The sequence below is a fragment of the Lissotriton vulgaris genome, chromosome 4_1, assembly GCF_964263255.1.
Source record: "Lissotriton vulgaris chromosome 4_1, aLisVul1.2, whole genome shotgun sequence".
Classification (NCBI taxonomy): domain Eukaryota; kingdom Metazoa; phylum Chordata; class Amphibia; order Caudata; family Salamandridae; genus Lissotriton; species Lissotriton vulgaris.
In genome coordinates this window covers 1,795,500,861-1,795,515,233 of record NC_141691.1, presented here as the reverse complement: position 1 = coordinate 1,795,515,233, position 14,373 = coordinate 1,795,500,861, and the positions used below count along the sequence as shown (strand labels likewise).

Below are 14,373 nucleotides of genomic sequence, written 5' to 3'. Positions count from 1 at the left end.
CTTTTGTCTTTCAGATGCGGGGATGCTGTTGGTCATTTGCCGCTAGGATTGTGGAGGACGGCGGCGTTTTCAGCAGGGCCCTTTGGCTATCCCTTTGTAGGCAGGCTGATGGCGGTGTCCAGCATTCGGGGATAATCAGCGGCGTAACAGCACCGGAGCAGCATGGATCTTGGCAGCTTACTGTAGACGGCTCGTCGCCCTGCTCAGCTTTAAGACTCGCAACGTGGATGACACCCGGGAAGGTCTGCTGCGTAGGCGGCTTGATCTGCGGTGCATGGCTGCTTCGGAACAGACCGGAGGATATTGATTTGTGGTGTGACTATCCCCGCTCCCATCTTAGGATAAAAACTGCTGGTTAGCACTGTTGGTTAAATTAACGCCAAGGTTGCCGTTTTGATCTCCGTGACTTGTACGTGAGGTGTTGGTCCTCTTTTGGGCATTGGCGTCCTGGGCAGGTGGGGGTTTGTCCGCTACGCTTACACAGCCCTGAATGTTCAAGTTGGTTTAAAGCGTGCGCGTTCTTTGCTGTGTGTGGTGCGCTGGTGGGGATGCGGGGCTTCTGTGGTTCGCAACGAGGCTGCAGTGCTATCTCTGAACCCAGGCGCAGGCAGGGATTTCCAATGCATTTGATTTCACGAAGCACAGCGCCCCAAAGTAAAGCAGTCAGTGGCTCTCTGCGGGGGTCGGAAGCGCAAGTGACGGAAAAAGAGTGGGCGTTGGTACAAGTAGGTAACTGGGGTGCCTCCCTCCCAAAGGTCAACATCCTTAACGTGACGCTTTTCACAAGCAGCAGAAGTGAAAACATTTGTCATTGCCGATGACTTCATTTTCACACATTCACCCCATCACACCCGGCACACACAATGTGATGTCACCATCGCTGCGTTGAAATTGGGGGGACTGTGTTTGTTACGGATTTATTCAAAATGTATTTTGAATCATGTGAGAATATCGTATCCCACTGTTACTAAGTAGCGCCCGAAACCAGGTGATCGAATTGCGTGAGAACGAGAAAACCAGCGTGCCCCAAATCACAAATGGCATCAGTGTGCGTGAGGACTCTTAGCGCCTTCACTGGTGCTTTGGACACTAGGCAACATCAGGAACACGACGGGCTGGTCACCTCTGTGTCACTCCTCAGTAACCGCCGCAAGGATAGCATACACATGTGATATGCGATTGACTGAGAGTTCCTTGTGTGCGCCCGATGGAATATTAAACCAACAACCTCTGCTCCATTCAGCGACGCTGGCCAGCGTACGCCATGGCGGGCCTGTTTACACAGAAGATAATAGCACTAGCAACGTACGTTTTTCCATTGAGTGGGACTAGTTGATAATGGGAGTAGCTTGTCTGCAAGAAGTCCCATTCTGCTACTTTGAGTCTGCCGATCTCTGTTGCTGAGAATCCAAGCTAGGCGCTCTTTTTGAGGGGGGCTGTCATCTGTGAGGTGTGACTGGTTAACAGTGTGCTTGCTCGTGCCTTCTCCTGCTGGAAATAATTCTTGGATCATTTGCTGGGCAGATAAAGCTGGAGGCTTTAGCCAGTCTATTGAAGTCATAAGTGTTGTGTGGTCCAACCGCAGCATGAGAGGGTGCTTTTAGATCTCTAGCATGGTTATAAACAGCATGTTTTCTTTCAGGTTTTCTGCAATTATTTCTTGTTTTTCAAGCTTTGGTGTCTACAACTGATGTGTAATAGGGCTAAAATTAAGATAGCCATTACTTAATTGGTTTGTCAGTATCACACTCAGTAGCAGTGGACACTGGTTGCTCCTCCTTAGTCCCAGTTTAACACTCAAATATAGCAATCAACAACAGATAGGTGTCCACTCAAGCATCATATCTGCACCACCTGCTAATTGGCTCAATCTACGGACAGAATTGGTTTTACAGTTGCAAGAGGTAGTGCTTTAGTTGTGCCAATTTTGCTAGTCTCGGGGACAGGACTCTAACGTGTGCTCAAAGTTATTTACCTTAATACTGGTAACACTGCGTATTGCACCGAGGTAAGTGCTGGTAATCTTGCATATTGTGGCCACTAATGGGAGCATGTTTGATGTGGTCACTAATAATAGTCGCTGCCCATGAGTTTTATGGAACATAAGCAGCTCTTATAAAACAAAAGGTTGGAGATTCCTGGCCTAATAGACTGCAGTGTAATAACATAGTTTGTCTCCGCAGAGGATTGATTATTGTCCTACTCTTAAACTTCCCTAAAACTGTGTTACATCTGGTTCCAATTTTAAGCACCTTGATGCCCTCAGACCAAGCCAATGCTACATAAAACTGTAAAGGGAAAGGAAGTGTATGTGTCCGGTAATTGATATATGCATCAATATTATTGAAAATGCATTGTCTGGGGTGGCTGGGGTTTCTGGTTGCTTCATTTCACCACTTGAGTCGTGGTTTCACAAACATTTGGCAACCTTCTTCATTGCCTCTGCAATCTGAGAATCGTATTTGGCCCTAAAAATCTCTAATGGAGTTGTTGCTGGGTGAAATGTGTTATTTCACAATTATACGTTTATGTATAGCCATTGATTTTACAGTTAAAGAGCTGCTTTCCACCTAAACTAGAGAACTACCCAGAATTCTCTGCTTCTTTATTGCGTAATTTAGGCAGAACTTTAATTCTGAAGGGCTTTTGTTAGACTTAAACTGTGTGCTCCCTTGGGTAGGGACAGAACTATACCTCTCTGACGGCTCTAATGAGGTGAGCAGATTTAGCGTGCCGCTGATGTTGAGGGTGCTCTATATGGGAGCTGCTTTCCACCTAAACTTGAGGACTACCCAGAGTTCTCTGCTTCTTTATTGCATAATTTATGCAGCACTTTATTTCTGAACGGATTTTGTTTAGACTTAGACTGGGTGCTCCCCTGGGTAGGGACCGAACTATACCTCTCTGAGGGCTCTAATTAGTGTGAAACACATGTCAAGGGTTGCTTTTAATCATTTCAGGTTGGCTTGGATGGTATTTTTACCGAAAGCCAGAGCTGTAATTGTTGTGCCTGGGGTGGTAAAAGGCTTTTGGCCATTTTACAGCTCGGCATGGATAGCACTGTGCTAATCCTATCCTTAAAGACTTTGCTGCTGAACGGGCAAAAGACTATGTCCCTTTCGATCTTATATCCTATGCCTAAAGACTTTGATAGAAAAGCAGACATTGGAAGTGAGGTTATGGGCTTTCAACATCATCTCTTATTCAACTATGCTGGATTCACAACGCTACGAGTTCCTTAGCTTCAGGTCAACCAGTCCGGAAAAGAGCTGACGCATTATTACATTAATTGCAAGTGCTCTCATTGGGAAGTACACGTCAAGGTTACTCATGTAAGGGAAATGGTACTGCCTTAGCGGGGGGAATCTTTCATAAGGGACTGAAAGAGCTCCAATTGAAACTCTATACCTTCTTTATGTAACCATGAAGGCGCTATTGAGTCATTGTAGATACGGCATGCGCCTGTGGTGGAAATTGTAACAGTAACTAGGTTTACGATTGTTTGCTGGAGCTATAATGGGGGTGCCATGGCCTGTAAGCCAAATGCTGGTAGTGGGCATTGCACCACCGGTAGGGCCACCCGCAGGGTGTACCTGTGAAATGTGTTTTTCAGACCTATCACTGTAGGGTCAGCTCGCGTACTTAGTGAATTGCAAAATATCACTCAAATCTTCTTTTCTTTACATGTAGGTTACCTCTGGGGCGGGCTCCAGGTTTTTCAACAAGAGGTCCGTACTTACTGAGGGAGGAATGCTTTGCATATTACAGCAATTTCTGTACATGGCGGGGATGTCAGGCCTACTTGGCAATAGCCTCGACCAGGGTCACTCAGGTACACTCTCAACACTGACGTCAAAACAATACACCCCAGGCCCGTAGTTGTGGAGGTTGCCCAGGTTGCGGAGGTACATTGGAATGTGGGGCCTGTGTCTAAAGCCCTAGACACCAAGGGGTGGTACACGTACGCCTGGGGGGGGGTGCCATGTCACACAGATACGCTCATACACGTATGTGTGGGCAGACTTCGGGAATGCCAATAGCATGGGCCTGGCAAGAAAGGTGCTGGGCTGCAGCATACCTGTTAGTAACCATGAATGTGCTATTTCACTGCACTTCACACTGTGTACTGTCCTTAAGTAAGCATGGAGGGGCTATTGCATTCACTGTAGACTCCATGTCTATTCTTTCATGAAGGTCATACAACCAGGCACCCTCACTGTAACACTAAGTTAAATGCTCCGCATGTGACACAAACTGATGATATGCTAAACACTTGCAGTTGTAAGTTTGATGGGAATGCATCTGGTGCTAATCTTAGCTAAGGCTTAGCATGTGACAGCAATGTAGTATGGGCATGTGTACTGGATCTTTCGTCAGGAAGCCAGAAACACTAATCATTGTGTTTGTCTTTTTATTTATGTTTGACTGGATCCATGGCTGATACCTGGGAAGTGCTCCACACCTGAACAACTGCAAGAGGTGGATAGCCAAGGGGACCTGTACACCTGGAACGTTATTGTCAAGCAAAGGTATCAAGTGTGATGGGCGGTCAATTCAATGGCTCAAGCGGTGCCAGCATGAGAAGGTGCTACCCATGCATTATAGTTGAAGTGTGTAATTGTCACCCATGTGTGTTGCCAGTTGTGGGAAATGGGCAGTGCACTGCATTACAGGTGTATACCGTCACAGCTTGACCGAGAGTGCAAGTATTATGGAGGAAGCGTCACAACAACGCCCTTGTTGTGAAATGGTTACTGCTATGACGGCGCCTGTGCTCGCAGGCGCCTTCATAATTGACACTGCGTGCTGTTAGGAGGCTCCATAGTAGGAAGATAGGCTTGCACAGGGCTAAGCCTTACAATGGTATAGTTGCACCAACAACAATTAGCATTGACAGGGGAGGCATGAATATCCGGTGCACCATGATGCTGATGGCGGAGGCCAAGTAGTGGCTCCAAGAGGGGGTGTCGAGTGCCTATGAGTGGGCCAGCCCCAGCTTTATGACCCTGCAATGTAAGCAGGATTGGGTGATCAGGAACAGTGAAGTATATTGGTTTCACACGTCTAGGACCAAGATACGCCCTGTCACAGTGACTCCAGGGATCCCAGTGAAGGTATTTGTCCGTCCAGAGTAGGGAATGAAACCTTCGGACAGATCTTTAGGCCCAGTTAGTGGTTTATAGTGAGGCGACCTGTTGTTGCACCAGGGTACACCCAGACATTCCAGAGCCTCCAAAGGGAGGAAGCGAGTCTGTGAGGCCATTGAGCCGTTGGAAACATACCTAGTAACAAACTGCTGAGGTTAGCTAGGACTTGACACTTACAGACTATAGCACAGGGGTGGATATGGGGGGAACCGTGCTTCCTAAGAAGACGGTGTCCATTTTGTTCACACCCGGGGATGAAGCAGTCGCAGGGGATCTTATTGCCTAAGTTAGGCGCAGATAGGGACATGGCATGACCTGGCAGTGAGTTGGCAGGGCCTGATAGTCGAGCTGAGAAATATAAGGGCTGGGCTAGGGATATTTTTGAGGCAGGACATGACCTTTCAGTGTAGGAGGGTAGGGGGGCCAGATAGTCAGTCAACTATATTGGCCTTGGCGGTAAGATCATGATTGGTGAGCAGTTAATTTAAGGTCCTTAGGGGGCGGCACCATTCTCGAATAGGGTCGCCCAAAGGGAGGGACAAGTGGTCTCTCCTAGAACTCCCGGGGCAGTTACAGCCTGTTGGCTACATAGGTGCGGGGGAGGGGAGAGTCACTCTTTCTCTAGGCTGGTTGGCCACCCTGCAATCAATCAATCAATCAATCAAAGCATTTATATAGCGCACTACTCACCCAGAGGGTCTCGAGGCGCTAGGGGAGGGGGGTCCGCTACTGCTCGAACAGCCAGGTCTTGAGTTGCTTCCTGAAGGCGAGGTGGTCCTGGGTCAGGCAGAGGTGGGTCGGGAAGGAGTTCCATGTCTTGGCGGCGAGGTAGGAGAAGGACCGTCCCCCTGTGGTGGCTCTTCGGATGCGGGGGACGGCGGCGAGGGCGTGGCCGGTCGATCGAAGCTGGCGTTTGGGAGCGTAGAAGTTGAGGCGGCTGTTGAGGTATCCTGGGACTTGGTTGTGTAGGGCTTTGTGTGCGTGGGTGAGCAGTCGGAAAGTGATTCTCTTGTTGACCGGGAGCCAGTGCAGGTCTCTCAGGTGTCCGGAGATGTGGCTGCGACGGGGGATGTCCAGGCTGAGTCGTGCTGAGGCGTTCTGGATCCGCTGGAGTCTCTTCTGGAGTTTGGCGGTGGTTCCGGCGTAGAGGGAGTTGCCGTAGTCCAGACGGCTGGTGACGAGGGCCTGGGTGACTGTCTTCCTGGTCTCGGTGGGGATCCACCGGAAGATCTTACGTAGCATGCGCAGGATGTTGAAGCACGACGAGGAGACGGCGTTGACTTGTCTGGTCATGGAGAGGGAGGAGTCCAGGATGAAGCCCAGGTTGGGTGTGTGGTCTGTTGGTTTGGGTGCGCTGCCTAGGGCAGGGGGCCACCAGGAGTCGTCCCAGGTGGAGGGTGAGGATCCCAGGATGAGGACTTCCGTCTTGTCCGAGTTCAGTTTCAGGCGGATGTTCTTCATCCATTCGGCTACCTCTTTCATCCCTTCGTGGAGGTTGGCTCTGGCGGTGGCGGGGTCGTTGGTGAGGGAGAGGATCAGCTGGGTGTCGTCGGCGTAGGAGATGATGTTGAGGTTGTGCTGGCGTGTGATGTCTGCGAGGGGGCTCATGTAGACGTAGAAGAGGGTAGGACTGAGCGATGAGCCTTGAGGAACGCCGCAGATGATTTCGGTGGCTTCAGATCTGAACGGGGGGAGGCGGACTCTCTGTGTCCTTCCGGCGAGGAAGGAGATGATCCACTCCAGTGCCTTCTCCTGGATTCCGACGTTGCTGAGTCGCTGCACTAGTGTACGGTGGCAGACAGTGTCGAAGGCCGCGGAGAGGTCTAGGAGGATGAGGGCTGCTGTTTCTCCGTTGTCAAGCAGTGCTCAGATGTCATCGGTGGCTGCGATCAGGGCGGTCTCGGTGCTGTAGTTGGCCAAGAAGCCAGACTGCGAGAGGTCGAGGGATCCATTCATCTCGAGGAAGGCGGCCAGCTGCTTGTTGACGGTCTTCTCGATGACTTTTGCAGAGAACGGGAGCAGCGAGATGGGGCGGTAGTTCTTGAGGTCGGTGGGGTCGGCTGATGGCTTCTTTAGTAGAGCGCTGAGTTCGGCGTGCTTCCAGCTCTCCGGGAAGGTAGCGGTGTCGAAGGAGGTGTTGATGATGTCCCGCAGGTGGGGTGCGATGACAGCGTCGGCCTTGTTGAAGACGTGGTGAGGGCAGGGGTCGGTCGGAGATCCGGAGTGGATGGAGTTCATCGTGCGGACGGTGTCTTCAGTGCTGATCGGTGTCCAGGCGCGGAGAGTGGTGGTGGGGGGCGGTGGTTCGGTCGTGGCGTGTGTCGGTTGAGTGCTGAAGCTGTTGTGTATGTCCGCGATCTTGCAAAAACACAACGTAGCCCCTGCACTATATATGGTCAACAAGAAAATATTGACCATATATAGTGCAGGGGCTACGTTGTGTTTTTGCAATTTGTGTGGATCTCCTTAGTCCAACCTTGAGCGGTTGTGAGGGATTACCGCCCGCCCTTTTGCCTATACTGTTTACTTCATGTTACTTGACACGTTGCAGTTACTCAGGTGTGCGCCTAGTCCTTCTGGAACACCCCAAAAACCCTCCTAGCTGTATAACTATGTCCGCGATCTTGTTGTGGAAGTAGGAGGCGAGGGAGTGGCAGAGGTCTTGCGAAGGGGTGATGTCGTTGTTTCCGGCGTTGGGGTTGGAGAGCTCTTTAACGATGTTGAAGAGTTCCTTGCTGTTGTGTGCGTTCTTGTCCAGTCATTCCTTGAATGCAGTTTTCTTGGTGGCGTGGATGAGTTGGTGGTGTTTTCGGGTGGCGAGCTTGAGGGCAGTCATGTTGTCCGGTGCTGGGTCTCTGCGCCAGGTTCTCTCGAGTGATCGGCAGTTCTTCTTGGAGCTCTTGAGTTCGTCGGTGAACCAGGGGGCTTTCTTGCTACCGGGTCTGCTAGGCGGGGTTCTCAGGGGGGCGAGGTCGTCTGCGCAGTCGCTGATCCACTTCGTGAGGTTGGTGGCCGCTTGGCTGGGGTTCGTTGCGCTGGTGGGTGGGTTCTTGCTCAGGGAAGTCGCGAGCTGGTCGGCTGTGATCTTGTTCCAGCTTCTGCGTGCAACCTGTTGCTGGTGGTGGTGGATCGTGGTCCTTCTGAAGCTGAAGTGGACGCAGCTGTGGTCCGTCCAGTGGAGTCCGGTGGCGTGGCTGAAGGTGATGTCCTTGTTGGATGAGAAGATGGGGTCGAGTGTGTGTCCGGCGTAGTGGGTGGGGGTGGTCACCAGCTGCTTGAGTCCCAGGTTTGCGAGGTTGTCCAGCAGGGTGGTGGTGTTGCGGTCGTTGTTGTTCTCCAGGTGGAAGTTGAGGTCCCCGAGGAAGATGTAGTCAGCGGAGAGGAGGGCGTGCGGGCTGATGAAGTCGGCGATGTCTTCGCTGAATTGTGTGCGTGGTCCCGGGGGTCTGTAGATGAGGGTGCCTCTGAGGGTGGTCTTGGGGTTGATGTGGACCTGGAAGTGCAGGTGCTCGGCGGGTGCGAGGGTGTCGTCTGTGTTAGTCGTGATGCGGATGGTGTTCTTGTAGATAATGGCGATGCCTCCTCCGGTCTGGTTGATGCGGTCCCTTCGGATGATCTTGTAGCCGTCTGGGATGGCGATGGCGATGTCGGGCGCTGAAGAGGCGTTCATCCAGGTTTCCGTGAGGAAGGCGACGTCTGGTGAAGTTGTGTCAAGCAGGTTCCAGAGCTCGACGGCGTGTCTGTGGACGGAGCGGGTGTTGAGCAGGATGCATTTCAGGTGGCTGCTGCTGTTGTTCGTCTTGGTCTTGGTCAGTGCTGGAGTAGTGCAGGTCCGGATGCAGGTGAACTTGCAGGAGTGGCAGCAGAAGGGTCCGTGGGTGCGTCTCGGGTGGCTCGGTAGCAGCCCGGGAATCGGCCGGCGTTGAATGCGTTGAGTTCAGTGGGGTCGTAGGTCCGGCGGGTGGGCTGGTGTCTGTGGGAGCCAGGGGTCCTGGCACTGGGCGCGGTCCAGGCGCGGACGGCCGCAGATGGGCTTACCTTTGGCGCACCTTCGGCGCTCAATCGGCGCTCCCGCTGCGCGCGTCCGATGCGCGGTCGCTCTGGGGGCGTCATAAGAAGGGGGACGGGAGGGCGGGTCAGCTGGGCGGCGGGAGCGGGTCAGCCAATGGGCCGGTGGTGGGCGGGGCCTGTGGTGAGCAGCGGCGGGAAAACTGGCGAGCGGGCGGCTCAGCTGTGGCTGGGCCGCTCGGGGGGGCAGGGGGGCGTCGGCGGCGGAAAATGCGGCAAAAGGCTGGTTTGGCAGGAGCAGGAGGCGGCAGGAGGAGCAAGGGGGTGACCCGGCCTGGTGAGATAATGTGCACAATGACGCCAGTAACCCGCCAGTAACCCGCGCAGAGATGCAAGGGCCCCTTTTAATGGAGTTAATAGAGCGTACGGGGGTAACAGGGGGCCAAAGTACCCTCACAGTAAGCAGGCCCACTGCGCATGCGCACTTCGACGGAAGGGCAAGGTTAATAGGGCGTATGGGGGTAACCGGGGAGGGGGTGTACCCCCACAGTAAACGGGCCCTCTGCGCATGTGTACTCCTTAAGGAGGACGTGGTTTAGTGATAAGGATCTGACACCAGTTATTGACCTTGCCGTAGGCCCAAATTGGTACGCAGAAAATAAATATTGTATAATGTGATTGATATGCTAGTTTTGGATAGAAAATACCTTGTACTAGAAATATGTTAAGGTTAGCCATCTGATACCTGTATATATCAATTGTAACGTTTTCTGCGTAATTGTGTAAATATTGTTTATTTCAATTTTTGGATTTATTAGGTATGTTTTAATAAATATGGCCGGGGGGTCTTTCGACCCCCCGCCTTCCAAAGAAATCCCTCTCACGTCCTGTTAATAATGTTGGTTAACAGAAGGGTGGGGGTCCTCAGGCAGTCCCTGGCCATACTCCTGTACGGTCCGCCAGCCTGTTTGAACGTTTTGCTGAGGGAAGGGTGGCAGAGGATGTTAAAGTGTGAGCTGTCGCCGGGCCTCCATAAATCATCTACCTTGTACCCAAACCGAGGAGGCAAAAGGAGAGAATCTCCACTGGTTACAGTTAGAATCGCTTCAGTTGAATGCACATCATCGACCTTGGAAATATGAAAGGCAGAGCCAACCTTGCTAGATTCAAAACAGTAAATCGAAGGCTTGCAGAGACCTTGAGGACTCGCTTCCACATCTAATCAGCTCAATAAAGTTATCTTATTTCCGCAGAAAATAGAATGAACACTGACTAGAATAAGTGATGCATTTTCAGATGAGTTATCTAAATATTGTGAAATACGCGCGGCCGGTGAGTTTCGCCCGAAATCCAAACAGCTGCTGCGCGCTGTCATTTAAGACGATGGTTACTTTTTTCCTTTCAAATAAGAAAAATATTTCTAAAAAATAATCTTTTCATAACACATTTAGATTTCTTCAAATTATTTAGTTTCGTTAGATCAACGTGCACTTACCCGCATTCCTATTCATAAACAACGATAACACTTATAAACATTTCATTGTGAGCTCTGGTACACATTGCCTGCCTCGGCGATGCATTTGGACTGTTTCTGCGCTACGCCCCTCCCGTTACCCTTTTACAATTTGAATTAATAATGAAAAACACAATCTTCAATTAAATTACATGTGGCTTGTGTTAGGTGTCGCCTAAACACTCACGTATAGCTGGGAACGGCCGTATTCTGTCCTATAATTCCTAAAATCTCCCGTTTTTAATCCCAGTGTCTTTCCTCCGACGGCTCGTGAAAAGCCGGACCTGAAATTCATAAAGGACTACATCTCCCAGGGCGCCTTGGCTCCTGATGCTCGCCCCGCCCGCACAGTCCAGCCCAGCCCATCCCAACTGCGAGAAGGAGAGGCAGACGCGGCGAGGAGCTCGCGGATTCATCCCAGGCTACAAGTGCTTCTCGCTCTGTCAGACTTTCACACCGCAGCGCGTGACGGGCCGCCCTCTGCTGAATGAATGCCAGCGCTTAGAAGAGGTAAGTGGTCCTCCGGATCAGAAACCAGTGCGCAGAAGTGTACCCGCTTGAGACTGGCATCCCTCTGCACTGGCAAGCCTCTTCTAGTTATGCAGCTGGCACATATATTTTGCCAACACAAATTAAATTGCATAATTAATCTGCAGTGTAATGGCGTGAGGAGAAAATGTATGTTTACTCGTGTAAAGTAGAATCCGATAATTATGTGAAGAGTTTGTCCAGTTTAATTAATTGTGGGGCGTTTTGCAGTGTCACAAGCGCACTGCACCTGTTCTGTGATAATGACTATTAAGCCATTTCGTACCAGGGTTTGGTGAGGTCGTGACATCTGCCATTTATCTCTGACATTACTCTTAAGCATTCATCCCGGACACAGACCGCCAATTTGTATTTATGCTAGAAGTTTCCGCTGGCATTATTTGGATGTAGAAGTGACTGCTACTGCTGTCGTTGGATCACAATGTAATTATAAATGCTGTTCATCAACCCTGATATGTGCCTATAAAGCACCCTTGCTCCTGGGTTATCAGATGCCCCCCGCAGCCCTGCAGCCACGGTCCTGTCAAGCAGAAGGGGGTGCTAACGCGAGGAGGGCATTCACTGCTCTTTGAAAAAGACACGAGGTCTTGCCCTGACTACTGCACACACAGCCCTCGCTGTTTCTAACATCCAGAACCTGCAATTATCCTATTTATTTTTTTCTGAATTCATCGTCTAATTGGTTCCCGAGTGAACGCGTAATTGGGTGCCTCTGAGGTTCTCTGGCAGAATTCACAAATTGTAGTATTTTTATACTTTCGTTTATTAGTGGTTGCTTGTGAATTAGTTACTTTAAGAGTAGCGTTCTAAGTTAAACCCCTGGATAGCTCTGCCACCCCACTCCCCCCTCCTGCCCCCCAGATGCGAGCACGAGTGAGAAGGGGGTACAGTTCCGGCTAGTAATGCAATAGTAAATTCAGGTACTGCTATGCTGGGGTGTCCAAAGTTTTGCTGTGTAATGTTAGGCCGTGCTATGCATTCACATTGAATAGCGCTTATCACTATTGTTATGGCGTCGTAGCGCATTCTCTGTTAGGGCACCCTTTCCACATATGCTTTGGGTTTTCTCTTATGCAATATATATTCTGTTGGAAATTTTGTTGATCAAGGGCACAATTTATGTTAAACCATGGTTGTGAATAGTTATTATTCAAACACAATAAGTCCAATAATAAAAAAGACTCGGTTAACATTAAAATCGTTGCCATTCGTATTTAAATATAAAAATTGGTGAGATGATAGCTATTTGACGGGAAGGTGAAGTGCTTCGTTTCCTCGCCTCACTGTGCTTGTCAGCACCTTGCAGGTGATACGCGCTTTGCAGATGTCTCTTTAGATATTTCTCATTTATCACGAGTGTTACATTGCATTTAATATTCCAATCGATCCTTCCGTGCTTGGGCGTGATTTGTGTGGCTTAGCTCTACCCGCCTAACGTTTAAATGCCTTCTTTATATCTTGAGTCAATTTCTCACTTGCTGTCCATGACTACTGACGGGAGCGGTACGGTAAAAATTCCTGCTGGAATGTGAAAAACGCGAGGGGTTTGTAAAGCTGCTCAAGGTTATTCCTATTGACAGTGAAGTTATTTTCTTCTATTTACCGCTCGAAATTTGGCTGAACAAACTTAAGCGAAAGCCGGCGGTTATAATCTAATAATGAAATAAATGAAGCCAAAGCCACTGGTTCTGCCCTACACGAGCACCTACAGTTGAGTGCACTGATTTGGGACCACATTGTTTGCGATTATTTATATATATATATATATATATATATATATATATATATATATATATATACATATGTGTGTATAAATATATGTGTATATATGTATACATATGTGTGTATAAATATATGTGTATATATGTATACATATGTGTGTATAAATATATGTGTATATATGTATACATATGTGTGTATAAATGTATGTGTATATATGTATTTGTGTGTATATATGCATGTGTATATATGTATGTATATATAAATGCATATGTATATATTTATATAAAAATGTATATACACACATATATATTTCAGGTATGTATATATATACTTATATATAAAAATATATACACGTGTGTGTGTATATATATATATATATATATATATATATATATATATATATATATATATCCAACAACAGAGTTCCTTGCATTGGAGACGTTACTCAAATAAGCAGGCAGGACCCCCTCGATAACAACCAGAGTCCTTTATTTTAAGCCAAAACCGGCATTTCACTCCCAGTTATTTTCTAACAAAGCCCTACGCGTTTCGGTGCTCCTGCACCTTGGTCACGGGCTGGCACTTAATTATCCGGCAATTTCTACGAAGGCGTTCAAGTCACCTGATGTTTTTGCGCCATCTCCTGCCTCCTGATAGGCTGGCTCCGGTGCTGTCAATCCAACGGTATGCTGGGACTTGAAGTGTTCCCTCGTGTGATGATAACCTTCCGTGGGTTTTCTGCCGGTAATCAAACTTTGGTGCAAAATGTACTACCCTCCAGTGGGTCTTTGAGAAGAAATCCAGTTGAATTTAATGCTGGTACCTGTTATTCCGCTATGCAGAGACTCCAGTATCTCGCAGCGGCCCATCATATATTTCGATGGTGGTGCGTCTCCCCGACCTAGGAATGGCCGTATTTATATCCAACAACAGAGTTCCTTGCATTGGAGACGTTACTCAAATAAGCAGGCAGGACCCCCTCGATAACAACCAGAGTCCTTTATTTTAAGCCAAAACCGGCATTTCACTCCCAGTTATTTTCTAACAAAGCCCTACGCGTTTCGGTGCTCCTGCACCTTGGTCACGGGCTGGCACTTAATTATCCGGCAATTTCTACGAAGGCGTTCAAGTCACCTGATGTTTTTGCGCCATCTCCTGCCTCCTGATAGGCTGGCTCCGGTGCTGTCAATCCAACGGTATGCTGGGACTTGAAGTGTTCCCTCGTGTGATGATAACCTTCCGTGGGTTTTCTGCCGGTAATCAAACTTTGGTGCAAAATGTACTACCCTCCAGTGGGTCTTTGAGAAGAAATCCAGTTGAATTTAATGCTGGTACCTGTTATTCCGCTATGCAGAGACTCCAGTATCTCGCAGCGGCCCATCATATATTTCGATGGTGGTGCGTCTCCCCGACCTAGGAATGGCCGTATTTATA

The 14,373-nt window shown here is 49.3% G+C and overlaps 1 protein-coding gene across 1 annotated transcript in view; it reads left to right on the top strand.

Moving 5' to 3' along the window:
• The first annotated feature begins 266 nt into the window (after positions 1-266).
• The window catches only part of TMEM74 (transmembrane protein 74), a 184,963-nt gene continuing 170,856 nt past the window's right edge, over positions 267-14,373 (top strand). The window contains exons 1-2 of the mRNA XM_086966119.1: positions 267-4,529; positions 10,919-11,178. The gene's annotated coding sequence lies outside the window, so the exon portion shown is untranslated. The remainder of the gene's footprint in view (positions 4,530-10,918; positions 11,179-14,373) is intronic.